A 13,964-nucleotide genomic window follows, 5' to 3' on the forward strand; every position below is an offset into this window, starting at 1 on the left:
TGATAGGAGCCCAGGTGCAGGGGATACGAGGGGCTCTCTGTACCCCACGATGCATGACGGCTTGGGCTTGTTACAGACAGGTGCAGGAAATAAATCACAGGCAGAAGATGCTGATAATAGTTGTATTGCAGATGATGGTACAACATATAAACAAGGAAAGTCTCTTGGCTGGAAGCCCTCTGGATGGGGCACACACGGCAGGAAGCCCTCTGGATGGGGCATACACGGCAGGAAGCCCTCTGGATGGGGCACACACCACTGGAAGCCCTCTGGATGGGGCACACATGACTGGAAGCCCTCTGGATGGGGCACACACCACTGGAAGCCCTCTGGATGGGGCACACATGACTGGAAGCCCTCTGGATGGGGCACACACGACAGGTAAGCCCACTTGCAGGGCACACGGCAGATAGTCCACTTGTGGGTCGCTGGCCGTAACTAAGGAACAGATCAGGAACCAAACAGGAACAGATCAGGAACCAAACAGGAACAGATCAGGAACCAAACAGGAACAGATCAGGAACCAAACCAGGCAGTCCTAAAATGTTAATGTCAAGGCCCAGACTGAAGGGCTGGGCAGGTTTATATAGGCTGGCTTGATCAGGTAATAAAGTGCAGCTGGACATGATAATCACTCTGAGTGGTTCAGAGTGACAAGGGTGTCCACTAGTGGATGCTGACGGAAATGAGCAGCACAGAGTTCAAACAATTCCTAATTGCACAGGGTGGACGTTACAGGGAGCAGGCTTATTTAATTTGTCCCATTAAAACATACATTTTGAAAACTAGACAACCCAAGGATATTTCAGTTATACTGCTAGTATTTTAGTTAGTGGTTATTTTAGGTATATATGTTTGTATGTGAGCATTAAAGTGTATGTAATTATGATTGCCTATGAACAAGTGTGTGTGAGCATGAATGTCTATGTATAAGTGCATGTGAGCATGAATGTCTATGTATAAGTGCATGTGAGCATGAATGTCTGTGTATAAGTGCATGTGAGCATGAATGTCTGTGTATGTGCACCGGGATTTGATGTCACATCCTGGCGGTTAGCACTGACCACTGCCAGACCAGAAAGCTGCTTCTAAAGAAGACTAACAGACTAAGACTGAAGAAGGTGGAGGAAGAGAAACAGGAGCTGCAGAAGAGGAGACACGGGAAAAGTTAGTAAACATTGTGACAGTGTTAGAAAGCATGATGCATGTGTGTGATGGCCCTCCATAACCTTAACTCTTATCACTGTATATTGAACCAGGCACTGATTGTGGTACTATCGTCAGTGTCTGGCTCAGTAAATAGTGATAGCAGTTATGTATACCACCATAAATGCCTGGCACCGTATAAAGTCATGGCAGTTATGCTGTACCACCATTAATAATGTCTGGTTCAGTATAAAGTGATGGCAATTATGCTGTACCACCATCATAGTCTGGCTCAGTATATAGAAGTGGCAGTCATAGTTATGCTGTACCGCTGTCAATGTCTGCTTTGATATATAGTGATGATAGTTATGTTGTACCACTGTCAATGTGTGGCTGGGTATATAGTGATGGCAGTTATGCTGTACCACTGTCATTGTTTGGCACAGTATATAGGGATTGCAGTTATAATGTACTACTGCCAATGTCTGGTATGAGGGGTTGTAACCACAAAGCAGGTGCTTAACCAAGAAGAGGTATGGTCATGATAGGGAACGGCAACACCACAGGGGGCCCAGGACTTTTTGTTGCCTGAGGCCCTGGATCATTTCAGTCCGCCTCTAACTCAGGAGCTGATCCGCAACTTTCCCTATGTTACAGAAATGATTTATGAGATACGTGGTCTTTTCCCAGGGTCCACTCAATAATTTATGTAAGCTGGTTTCTAAGTTTTTCTTGATTAAAAAAAAATGTTTTGTTGCACATGTTTCTTTAGAGTCTCCGCCTCTGGACACAGTCCACTTTCTGATGTCTGTGATCAAATTGTTAAAACATAAACCTCAATCGGTCAGACGTGTTTGCTATTTGTCATTTGTCTGTGACTTCACCTGATATATAACCCCTAATATTATTTAACTCTTTATTTCTACACAGGCCAGAAACGCATACCTTAATTATAAAATATTACAAGACAATACACAAAACCAGAAAAAATCTAGACTCTGTGCACAATATCGCAGTGAAAACATTTTGTATGTTCCCATAAATGGTTTTTTGGGGCTTTTCATTATTACCGATCAAAAATAAGACAATAATTAGTATGTAAATGTACATCCTTTTTTATGTGGATTGCTTTAGTGCGCTTCTATGACACTGCTCAATATGTAATGAAAAAAATAATTGTTGTTATTTTACAGTGTTTAACACTTGCTTTTAAAGTTATTATGGATTGGCTTAAGTGTCAATACTGGTGATACACTGCACCAATAATACCTATTGCCTGTGACTTATGAGGGTATTTGGCAGCATCCTGCAAATATTTCCACAGCATAAAATTAATTCTAGACTCTATGCTAAGACTTTACTGAGCCCAAGGGACCTTATTATTGTGTCATAAATCCAGCTGTATTTTCAACTATTATTTAATTAGACTCAGTATTCACATATAAATAACACTCCTTGGCAGTTATTTAAATGATAAATCCGTATTTGTTACTGTTATTGAAATTATTTATTTTCTTAATATACTGGGTTCCTTAAAATCCCTACTGTTATACTTTTTCAATATGCATTTTTTTACTACTGGTGCAACAACATATTTACTTTGAAAAACCATGGTATATATTTGAACACGTTTTCCTTTCTATAGTCTACATCCAGACCCCTTAATATATCACAGGGGCACAGGTGCCTTGTCAGGTTGGAGTCCTTGAGGAGGGACAAGATTGGGCTTTCAACTTGGCTGGAGGCAGACAGGTGTTGCTGTGTCAAATTGCAGATGGCTGTCAATACCAAGGGTTGCAATCCAGATAAGCAAAACTATGGTACTCCACAGAATATAAACAGAGCCAGGAACACAATTCTGTAGCATTGAACTAGGACTATACCCAGGTATATAGGCTCTTTATTGCTATAAAAAGCAACAGGTGTGACAGGAGCAGGCAGGTATCTTTTGTGCTTCTGGTGGAAGCCACCCAAAAGCCACCTGGTGGTGTAATGGTTAGGTGAACTACCTACTATAGGCAGGGTCGCTTGGTCAAACTTCCATTGCCCCTGACAATATATAACTCCCTTGGCCATGGTATCATTATGTATTCCAGATGGTCAATTAAGTAGTTAAAACACCTCTGGAAAAAAAGGAAGGAGGAAGGAGGAAAGTGGGCAGGGAATAGATGTATTAAAAAAAAAAAACACTTCTCTGTCTGGAGACAGAAGAAGGTGACCCAGAGACTCCAGGTTAAACCCAGAGTTCTATGGACTGTGCAATCACATGATACCCAGCAGTACCTCCCGGAGGAAGAATTTCCAACTCTAACACATGTGCGGACACCAGGTTTTAACACATGCACTCATGGTAACACTATGCACTAGCACACACTCTAATACCAGTCAGTAACACAGATACATACATCTCACACTCATGCTAACTACATACTCTACCATATCCACACTCTAGCACCGCACAGTAACACACATTAACGGCATAATTTTTTTCCACATACACATTAACAGCATATACTCATTCGCACACATGCTAATACCACACATTAACACACTTTGTTCCCATCCTGGAACACACATTCACTCTAACACCATACAAATACACATTCCTCTTCTCATTTGTGCAGTTTACTATCCCTCGTGCTGCCGCTCCCTGTCTTCACTGCAACTCACACTCTCCTTGTAAGCTGCTGCCTTGCTGCCAACCTACAACCATGGAGTCATGTAACGTGGAATTTTATGTTTTAGAGACTGCAAACTCCTTTTCGGTAAACATATCCAGAGCTCTCTTTAATATGAAGATTCTGAGTACTCAAGTGACCATGACTTAAGGAGTGTGGTTTAAATGAAGTTTGGAAAACGTTTGCCGCATCAGCTGCTGAGAAAACTTGGAAGTCAGCACTGTGGAATGACCAATTGTCAAATCATTAAAAGACTATTTAGTCTCTGTCCTCTTAAAGATTCAAATATATATTTGGAAGATCAAGACTGCATTAGAATTGTTCTTGTTCATTTTTTGTATTTATTACTCTCATTTAATGAGTATTTTATGTAGTATAATTTTTGTCTGTTTTATAGAACGCATGACTCCTGGAACACTCGAGAGAGAAGAGAAAAGCTTGACATTATGAAATAGGTTGCAAACTAAATATGATCCAATCTGTCTTTTCCTCATTTCTGCCATGTTTTAGTCTGGCTTTGTTTCTGAAATTCATCGGATGATGAAGAAAACTCCCACTGGTGTAATGTAATCTGTCCACTGGCAATATATATAACTGCATTGCCTTTCAGTTGAGAGATGAAGTATGGGGTCAGAGCAAAGTCAATCTTAAATTTGAGAAAACCAAATGAATAATATTTTAATACAGAGTGACAGATGTGTCTTATTTTAAGAGTGATATATAAAATAGTGTGATATTGGGCATTATTTTGCATGTGCATTGTGGTTTCTGTTTATTTAACAACTGGGAATATTTGTCAAATAAGGAAAACACAAATACAATGTAGCTTAGAATGTAGAAGTAGAACAAAGAACCACAACTATTCGTTTTTATCTGCTTACTTTTTACAAAATATGTTAAACTGGTTAAAACACACAATAATATGATAATCAACATTTTATATTTTGCTTTTTACCTGTACTTTTGATTGTGATTTGAATACGTAAAACACATTATTAATAATAATAATTATAATAATAATGAAATAAATTAATTTTGAGGTTTCTCCCTGCTCATTCAATGTTGCTATAAAGCCGACATCTTAAAAGAGAACTAACATTTTAAAATCACAAATATTTTGACTGCGTCGCTCAAGCACAGAACATTAGAAAAAATTGCCTTTTCATCTCTGCGACAAGAAAAGGTTCCAGCTGTCACTGTTATTGCCTGTTAATTCTGTTTACTTTTTAAACAGTTTCCAGCATTTCACTTCAAAATTGCATTATAAATATTATATGAATGCCAGTCAGGTGCTGCATTAAACCCTACGGTCACAGAGACTGCTACAGCGCCAGTAATATTTTTACTAGGAAAAAGAACAGAAGACAAAGGCATGTGGGAAATTAATCTAGCAAGTAAAGCAAATAGTCTCAAGGGAAAATGAAAAATAAGGGTTTGTAATTTAATAATTTTATGTCATTGAAATATTACACACGACATATCTTGGTAAACATCTTTGAGCATGATTCCAGTGCAAAAAGGTGTTAAAATGTTACACTCACTCCTGTAGCCAGAGGAGCAGCGCAGCTTAGCGGAGCAGGCCTTGACAGAGCTAGGAGGAGGGCTTTGTTATGTCCCTAGGTCTGGGGTTGGTTACAGGGTTTAGTAGGTGGGGTCTTTCTGAGTGCTATAAATGGGCGGACATTTTAGATAACGGTCACATTTAATTTGAACCTCTTACCTGTTTTTGTCCCACCCTCACTCCACTGAATTTTTGGTTTTCTTTGGCTTCGCTTTGTCAAAGCGGCAGGGCTGGAGTGGTAAGGTGGGGGGGGGTAGAATTGGGATGGTTGATTGGTTGGTGTTGTTGGTTGGTATGGTAGGTTTCGAGCTGGTCTGTAGCTCAGAACCTGGGGGTGTAGGGTGTCATGGTATGCCACTACTGTTGGTTTGGTAAGGTTATTGGCACTTTACAGGTATGGTGATGTTTATTGTTATATCAGTTATTTGGGGGGCCATTGTCTATGTGTTTTTGACATGTGGGGGGAATGTGTAAGGGGTTACATTGTTCTGTTGTTTGTTGTGTGGACAATGACTTATTGTTTGGTATGTTTCATATGTTTATATCATATATATTATATATTTTATTATGTGTTTGTAATAAATTATATTTTATCCAACATATTGGTGTGGTCTCAATTATTGGGTGTATGGTTGAGGGTTTTTTTTTAACATGTTCCTTTTAAGCTATTATATTTCAAAACTTAACAGGCTGTAATTGCCTTTTTGGCATAGTTACCAGAAAAGCTGGGCAAGGTCTCCAGTGGTGTTTCCTGATAAGGTAAGGAGGTTTGCTTGTCTGAAGATTTATCCCAACAGAAAACTAATATAGTTAGGGAATTAAAACATGCATGGGACCAATGATTTATTAATGTCTGAGTTTTTACAGCAAGAAAGAAAAATAAAAAATGGAAATGCAGGGTGGTCTTCTGTTGTCCTGATAGGTGGAGGGCGTGCTTTTCAGAAAAATGCACCTAGTACAGAAGGTGAATGGCCTCTTTGTTTTTCCTTGCATTATAGCTTGGTTGTTGCAAAAGCAGTTGAGGACCAGGTGTCTCTGGGGAAAGGCGGTAGAGAGGACATCTTTTGTAAATTGAATAGTTCACTTTTACATAGTGCTTAAGGTACGTGATCTGTTGACCCAGAGAGCTGTTAATTCATAGTACCATTCAACCTCTAGATTGCAAGCTAGTTTGAGCAGGGCCCTCCTCACCTGTTGTCTCTGTAAGTCAAATTGTTATGTTATATACTATTTGTTATGTCCTGTCTACCCATGGCACTATATAAAACAATACATAATAATAATAATAATAATAATAATAATAATAATAACTGCATGACCTCTTCTCCAGCGTTAGTGGAGTTAAGTTGTTTACTCATAAGACTGGATGAGCGTATAAAATATGTGAACTGCACCGCAGTGTTCCAGATTGTGAAGATAATGAATTTACCTTTTCTCTTTGATATTACTTATTTGCTATTTAAAGCCATAGTTTAAGCTGTTTATAGGTGTGTTTTGTGGTTTCATAGAGAGCAACACACCTTTGCTGAAATATCATGCTGAAATAACTGATTTAACATAGGGCTTAGAAAGAGAGAACTTATTTCCATAAAGTGGCTTCATTTTTAATAGAAGTGTTCAGCTCAACACTAAAAGCAATAAGGCAGAATGTGTTTTTAAGAATATATCAACCCGAAATATTGTACATTTATTATGGTGTATCAGTTCTTCTCCATTAACCAGTTGAGTGTTAAAAGAGAGCACAAAAAGTGTGCTCTTTATCTACATGATACTTACAGAGAGTTATTCCAAATAGTGCAACCATCTGTAAAATAGTTATGTATTATTTTATATGTTGAACTTTTGCTTATTAAAGTAAATTGCCCCCTATTATACATAAAGCATAATGTTTTGGATACTTTAGAATAAACATATTCTTCTGTACCTGTATGAACCAAAATTTTTTTTTAATGATAAATAGGGCAATCGTATTAACATCCTATTTCATAAAACTATAGTGCTAGCCTTCACTAATCAGTGAAATTGGACAATACGTTTTTTTTCAATGGCAATAAATCAAAACCTAAAGGGAACATGAAAATAAGTTGCCTGCAAAAATATACTTTATTCTTATTAATACTCATAGATACCAGCCAGGGCCAAAGGAGTGGCTGCCAAGGGCACATGCGTCTCTGTTTGTCACCTAGGTAGCACAGCAGCCATTGCACTTCTATTTTACTCTGGTAAGTAGAACCCTATGCATCCAAGGATAATTAGGATTATGGTCGTGAGGGAGGAAATGGATGGACAAGAAGGATGACACTTGGAAAGCCTATGTTGGATATAGGGGGGCTACTATCACATGCTCTGGCTCCATTAACAATACACATGTCCCTGGAAATCAGCATACAACAATCAAAACAAGGTTCCTCCACCATATACTATCTAGAGAATATGCATTAAAAGTGATTTACTCAAAGCATGTCTGTACTATAGGGTGTTATTGCCAGATTTCTTCATTTTAATTGAATTCCAGGAAAGTGACATCAGTTATTTAATGAGAAAAATACAACTCAAAGATGTGAAAAAAAGCCACACCAGTACCAGATGCCTTTAGCAAATTATGTTCCTAATTTCCCTGTGCCACGACCTCTTAGACATTCCCTATGTGTAGTGCAGTAACTGTACCTAACACACACACTGAAATTATTTAAACGTAAGGGAAATCCAATGTATTAATTATAAACCTTAAGACTTAAAGAAGAATGCTACATGAAAAACAGATACGACTGAGCTACTTGCCTTAAGCAGAATGCTGTATACTATAAGCTAAAGATGGTCCCAAGGCCAAGGTAAGTACCAAAATGAATCGTATTCATTCCGATAGTCCTACTTACCTTTAATTCTAACTTATGTGAAGTCTGTTGCAAATAATGAATACAAATTTGCAAATATTTTAAAAACATTTTATTACATCAAAACAACGTGCTAAAATATTCATTGCCTGTACTGTGTGATAAAAATTACGAAAAAAAGCTACAATGAGAATAGAATAAATTAATATGCTGCTTTGGAGACTTTCATTACCTTGAAGAACGTTCGCTGTCTGTAGTGCAACATCATTGACTGCCAAGATGGGACTATATTATGATGTCAAAATGCGGGTTCCTGCACACACACTGGTTAGTTATTTTATTGATGCTGTAGTGAAGAGATTTCAATATGATTAATACAACAAAACTAGCACTGGAGAATATGCACTGTTTGGTAGTGTTTGGGGGTTTACCTGATGTTCACATAGTTCAATTATATATCACTAAGGATTTCTAGTGTCCCCAGAAATAAAAAATAAAAAAAAACATGCTGTTGGTTAAGTTTAAATTAGAAGCAGGTCCTTCCATAGCTTTCCTATGAAAAGTGAGATGGTGGTTTTGAGGTTCAGCCTAGGGAGTTTCCATTGGTGTTGTACTCTTTGTTTTAACATAGCTCACACCTTACACACTTCTGATTTATCCCTACCTTACAATTTCTTATTTATTTAATCAATTAATTTTATTTTTATTTTAGGGAAGTAAGGTGGCTGGCAATACTCACCATATTTGGTGTGTTCACTAGACTTGGGCACCAGGGGGCTCTTCGTGTTCGTCTTCGTGCTCGAGTATTCACCCGTTCCTGTCTTCTCTTCGTGCGAATATTCGTGGATATTCTTCGTGTTCGGTTTTTCTACGTTTCCCCGGTTAAGGGGTTAATACGGGGTTAACGCAGCTCTGGCGCCAGGAGTTTAAATGTACGTGTGAGCAACTCTATTGGTCCTCAACAGGGGGCTCGTCTGGCATTGGTTGATGGCAGACGAGCCCCCTGCTGGCGACCAACAGAGTCGCTCGTGCAGACTTTTAAAACCTCAATGCTGAAACTTACTGGGCACATCCCACTGGTCTCCCTCCCTGTTCAATTAGTTAAATGTCCGTACGAGCGACTTTATTGGTTGCTCGTACGGACATTTATCTGATAGAACAGGGAGGCCAGTGGGATCTGCAGGGTAAGTTGCAGCATTGGGGTTTTAAAAGTCTGCACGAGCGACTATGTTGGTCGCTCGTACAGACTTTTAAAACCCCAATGCTGCAACTTACCCTGCAGATGCCACTGGTCTCCCTCCCTGTTCAATTAGTTAAATGTCCGTACGAGCGACCAATAAAGTCGCTTGTACAGACATTTAACTGATAAAACAGGGAGACCAGTGGGATCTGCCATTGGGGTTAACTTTTTAACTTTTATTAGGGGTTAACTTTTTTTTTTAAGGGTTAAGGGGCCGTGCGAGTGACCCTATTGGTCGCTTGCACGGCCCTTTAACCTACAGATTTCTGCTCCCGTTATCTAACGCAGCATCGAAGGGGTTAACGGGAGCGGAAATTCATGGGTTCGCTGTCAGGGGTTACAACTTACAAAGGCCTTGCGAGTGAGCCTATTGGTTGATGCCAGAGGAGGTCCCTGTAGGCGACCAATAGGCTCATTCGCACTGCCCTGTAACCCGTGATGGCGAACCTGCGGATTTCCTCTTCCGTGAACTGCCGCGATTCCGCGAAGACAAGGTAAGTTAGAAGGGGGGGGGGAATGGTAGACGAAGACGATCACGAAGATCTTCGTGGTGTGTGTCTTCGTCTTCGCCTACGTTTTACCGCCGCTGTCTTCTCTTCGGCGTGTCTTCGGAACGAACACGAAAACGCACTCTTCGTGTTCGTTTTCATGTTTGCCCGAAGACGAATGCCCAAGTCTAGTGTTCACCCTTTGTTCGCTCACTTTAGTTAAACGCTAAAAATCAACTATTTGTATGTATATTTTTGAAAGCATTCTGACAGCATTTTTTTACTCATGTCTGAAACGTTTGCACAGTATTGTATATATTTAGTAGCAGCTGTTTAGAGTAGGGTCAACCTAAACTTAATCACCTTTCTAAAAGATCAAAACGCTATTGTGATAATGAGTTCCAAATCATGCAGAAACATACCTGGGAAATTTAAAATGCTGGTCTTCCAGAGTTCTCCATCTCCATGGGGAAGCGAGAGGAAGGACCGTAGTTGTTTGATGGCTTGTAGAAGAGTAGCACTTACATCTTTTGGTATATTAGGGCATAATAGAATAGAAATACAGTATGTTGTGTGTGGGAATTCAGTGTTTTTGAGACTTCATGCTTTTTATTACCACCATATTAACAGGTGTCAGAACTATCAATTGTACAAATTGTAGCACAAATATAAGCTTAACAACATCATAGAGCACATGCAACATGCCTAGAATCAACAAGAGCAGATCAAATTTCTGCAGCTGGATCCCATGTTACAAAACATAATATGAAAAAGAACTATATGTGACTTCCTTTCTGAGTGTAGATTACTTGAATTACAAGTGCCAAGGGGAATTGCTGTCAAAGTGTATGGCAATGACTTTCATTACAACTCTCCTATCTGCAGTAGATATCTTCTCTAATGAGCCAAGTTTACAATTATAATTATAATTTCTACTGTTTGCTATGGGAAGTATTTCCCTTTGGTAAAATTACCCTTAGGTTCTTAATTTTAGTTTCTGAAATTACTGTTCTTTCCTTTTTTTCGTCTCTCAATGGGCTCCCTTTTCTCATGCTTTATTTCAGTTGTTTGGTCCAAAATACTTTTTTTCATATGCAACTAATGTACACATATGGAAACATAAATTAGTAAATTTGTATCATCTTGATATGCAAAAAATATTTTTCCATATTAGTCCTAGAGGTGGCATAACCTGTAAAGGTTGGTAATTATTTTGAGATGACATGCATAACCATAGAACATAATGTAGGCTCACATAAGCTTTTGAAACTTCATGAAGACCTGTGGTCTTCAAAGCTTATGTACATATTTTGTTATATATGCTCTTTTATGTGATGGTATCACTAACTGCTTCACATATTATCTAAAGAGAAGGTTAAATAATTGTTTTCAAAAGCTCAGTGACTTTGAAAAATGCAATCTGCACCTTTGAGGAAACCATTAAATTGACTATGGGTTTTAGGGTTTTTATTCAGTATCTATGTCTTGGTGTCAATCAGAAGATTACCTGGGTGATACATCCCTAAAATAATCTTGTAGATTCCATGTTTTTAATAAATGGTGCTTTATTATTAGTATGTCATAAACACAACTCTGTCTGTGTTAAAGAAGCTTGTCAAGTTCCCTTTAGGGTTAAATGTGCTACTGATTTTGTGCTCACGTTTGCACCAATATAGCTACATTATTAAAGAAAAAAGTTTTATATCTGTATTCTTGTGTTATACTTTTGTGTTTTTCCATGAAGACCAAATGAGTGATGAACAATGTGGGAAACTGGCAATTGCTAAAAATATGTAGTGGAAATATCAATATAGTATTACTTTATTTTTTTTATTTTTTTTTATCTGTTTTGGGAAAAATTCACACATCTTTTCCTTTTCTGCAAAACTCATTTGCAGAGTTTGTGTGCAGACCTGTTTACTCAGTGGTAATCTACATCTTAATAGACAGCCCATCTGCGGTATCTCTCTGGCGGTGCATTGATTTTTTTGCTGTAGTTTAACTTTCAATCTTCTGTGTGATCCGTGTTCCATTAGTATCACGTTTTATGAAGCATTCTGCATTGACTGATGGTATTTGTTACACCATGCTAGCAGACAGAGGACTTTCACTGGAATTAATCTGCTCCAAGTACTGCAGACACACTATTTTTAATGTCTGCAAACTTTAGCAAGATTATTCTAGTGTAGAAACTGGTTTTAAACAGCCCATAATATGGACATGCTGTCTGGGCATGCTTACTTACTCTTTATTACACTTTTACTTATTTTATTTCAGTTTACAGTTAGATACTGTTCAGCGTTCCAGCAATATTTCCCCGTCATCCTCTGGTGAAATTACAGACCCCTTGGGAAATTCTAAAGAAGGATTCTCCGGTCTTACATTTAATGAGATCTGCTTATGCTAAATAAACAATTTTGAAAGATAATAGAGATATGCTATAAAACAGTGATATATTAGAAACACTGTACTCAATAAATATGTTTTTTTTATTTTTTATAATTGTATTTAGGGTCCATTGTCATAGTATAAGGAAAATCGATACAGCTGTATTAGCTCAAGAGAAAATGATGTGTATAGGTGAAGTCTATGCCTTTTATTAGACCAACAAAGAAAAAGGTGTAATGTCACATAAGCTTTTAGCACCTATCGGTCTCTTCCACATATGGTCCAATAAAAGGTATCAACTTTGGCTCTAAGTCTCTAATGAGGTAGAATAGGTTAGAATAGGTCCCTCCTCGAGACTTGGCCTGTGCCGAATGCTTCAAGAGGGCTGTCAGTAGCTTAAGAACTACCTGTTACAGATCCCTGCTCTGGAGTGCCCTCCTAAAACATTGAGAACCTGGAAGTCTCGGTGCTGCCTATTACCCAGTATTAGCATTTGAAGACCACCATTAGGAGGATTTTTAATGTTGTTTTGTGGAGTGTAAATACACCACTCACCTACATTCAAAATACTTGTTTAAGAATAGTCAAATATAAATAAAATCCACATGAGGATGTGCATTTTATTCAACATAATGGATAGCGCAAAAGACATAATCACTACTACTTTAACCCCTCAAAGATTGTATGATGATTGCATAGCAATTTGCTATATCTTTATTCAACTGGTATTTTCCACTAACTTGTTTAGTTTACCCCCACAAATTACATATTGTTCTTTCAGGACAAGTAGGGCTTTCTTTTGAAATCGTAACTATATAGAAATAAAAATGTTTTATGGTTTCACCTATAAAAATTATACATAGTCAGTGGAAATGAAAAAGAACAAAACAAAAACAGGTATTTGACCTGATTTTGGAAACACCTTGTAATCCTGATATTTTCATCTATTTTGGTAGTTACACGGCTAAATGTAAATGACGTGCATCACAGTTTCGAAACTAGATTTCTTTAAGCATCTGATATGCTGGAAATTGGGCACCAATGGTGGCTATGAAAAGCAAAACAAAAGTATATATTTTTTTACAACCCAAAGTATTTTACATTTTAACACTTTTTATTCAACCATTTTAGTATTAATTTGTAACAAATACACACCAAATTGTTTATTTTTGTTTTCTATATTTACAGTAACAAACATTGCAGTGTTTCAGTAGATGTCTTTCCCAGGGTATTTAGAAGTACTAAAACTACTTATGATTTGCATTCAACAACACTCTCCCAAGTACCATGCATGGGTATGGAATATTTGCAGGATCAAAATTGGAACATGTGTATTGCAGTTTTCAAACTAGGAATTTGAAAGAAAAATACAGTACTTTTCTTGCTATTACCATAACGGTAGTTTATAGACATTAGAGTCTTAAACTATTATACTGTGCTCAAAATCTCTGTGATTAAAAAAGCTTAGAATTACACATAAGTAATGCTTGTGCAACTATGTTTGGTTCCCAGAGCAGACAATTACATTTTGGTTTGAAAAACTTTTTATTTTTATTTTGTATTGAACCATGCATTCAGTTTGAAGGTGGGCAGAACTCTGCAATTTATCATGAGGCTATAATCAATCTG

This window comes from Sceloporus occidentalis, unplaced genomic scaffold, assembly GCF_023333645.1.
Source record: "Sceloporus occidentalis isolate IW3139 unplaced genomic scaffold, rSceOcc1.0.p SCAF_24, whole genome shotgun sequence".
Classification (NCBI taxonomy): Eukaryota; Metazoa; Chordata; class Lepidosauria; order Squamata; family Phrynosomatidae; genus Sceloporus; species Sceloporus occidentalis.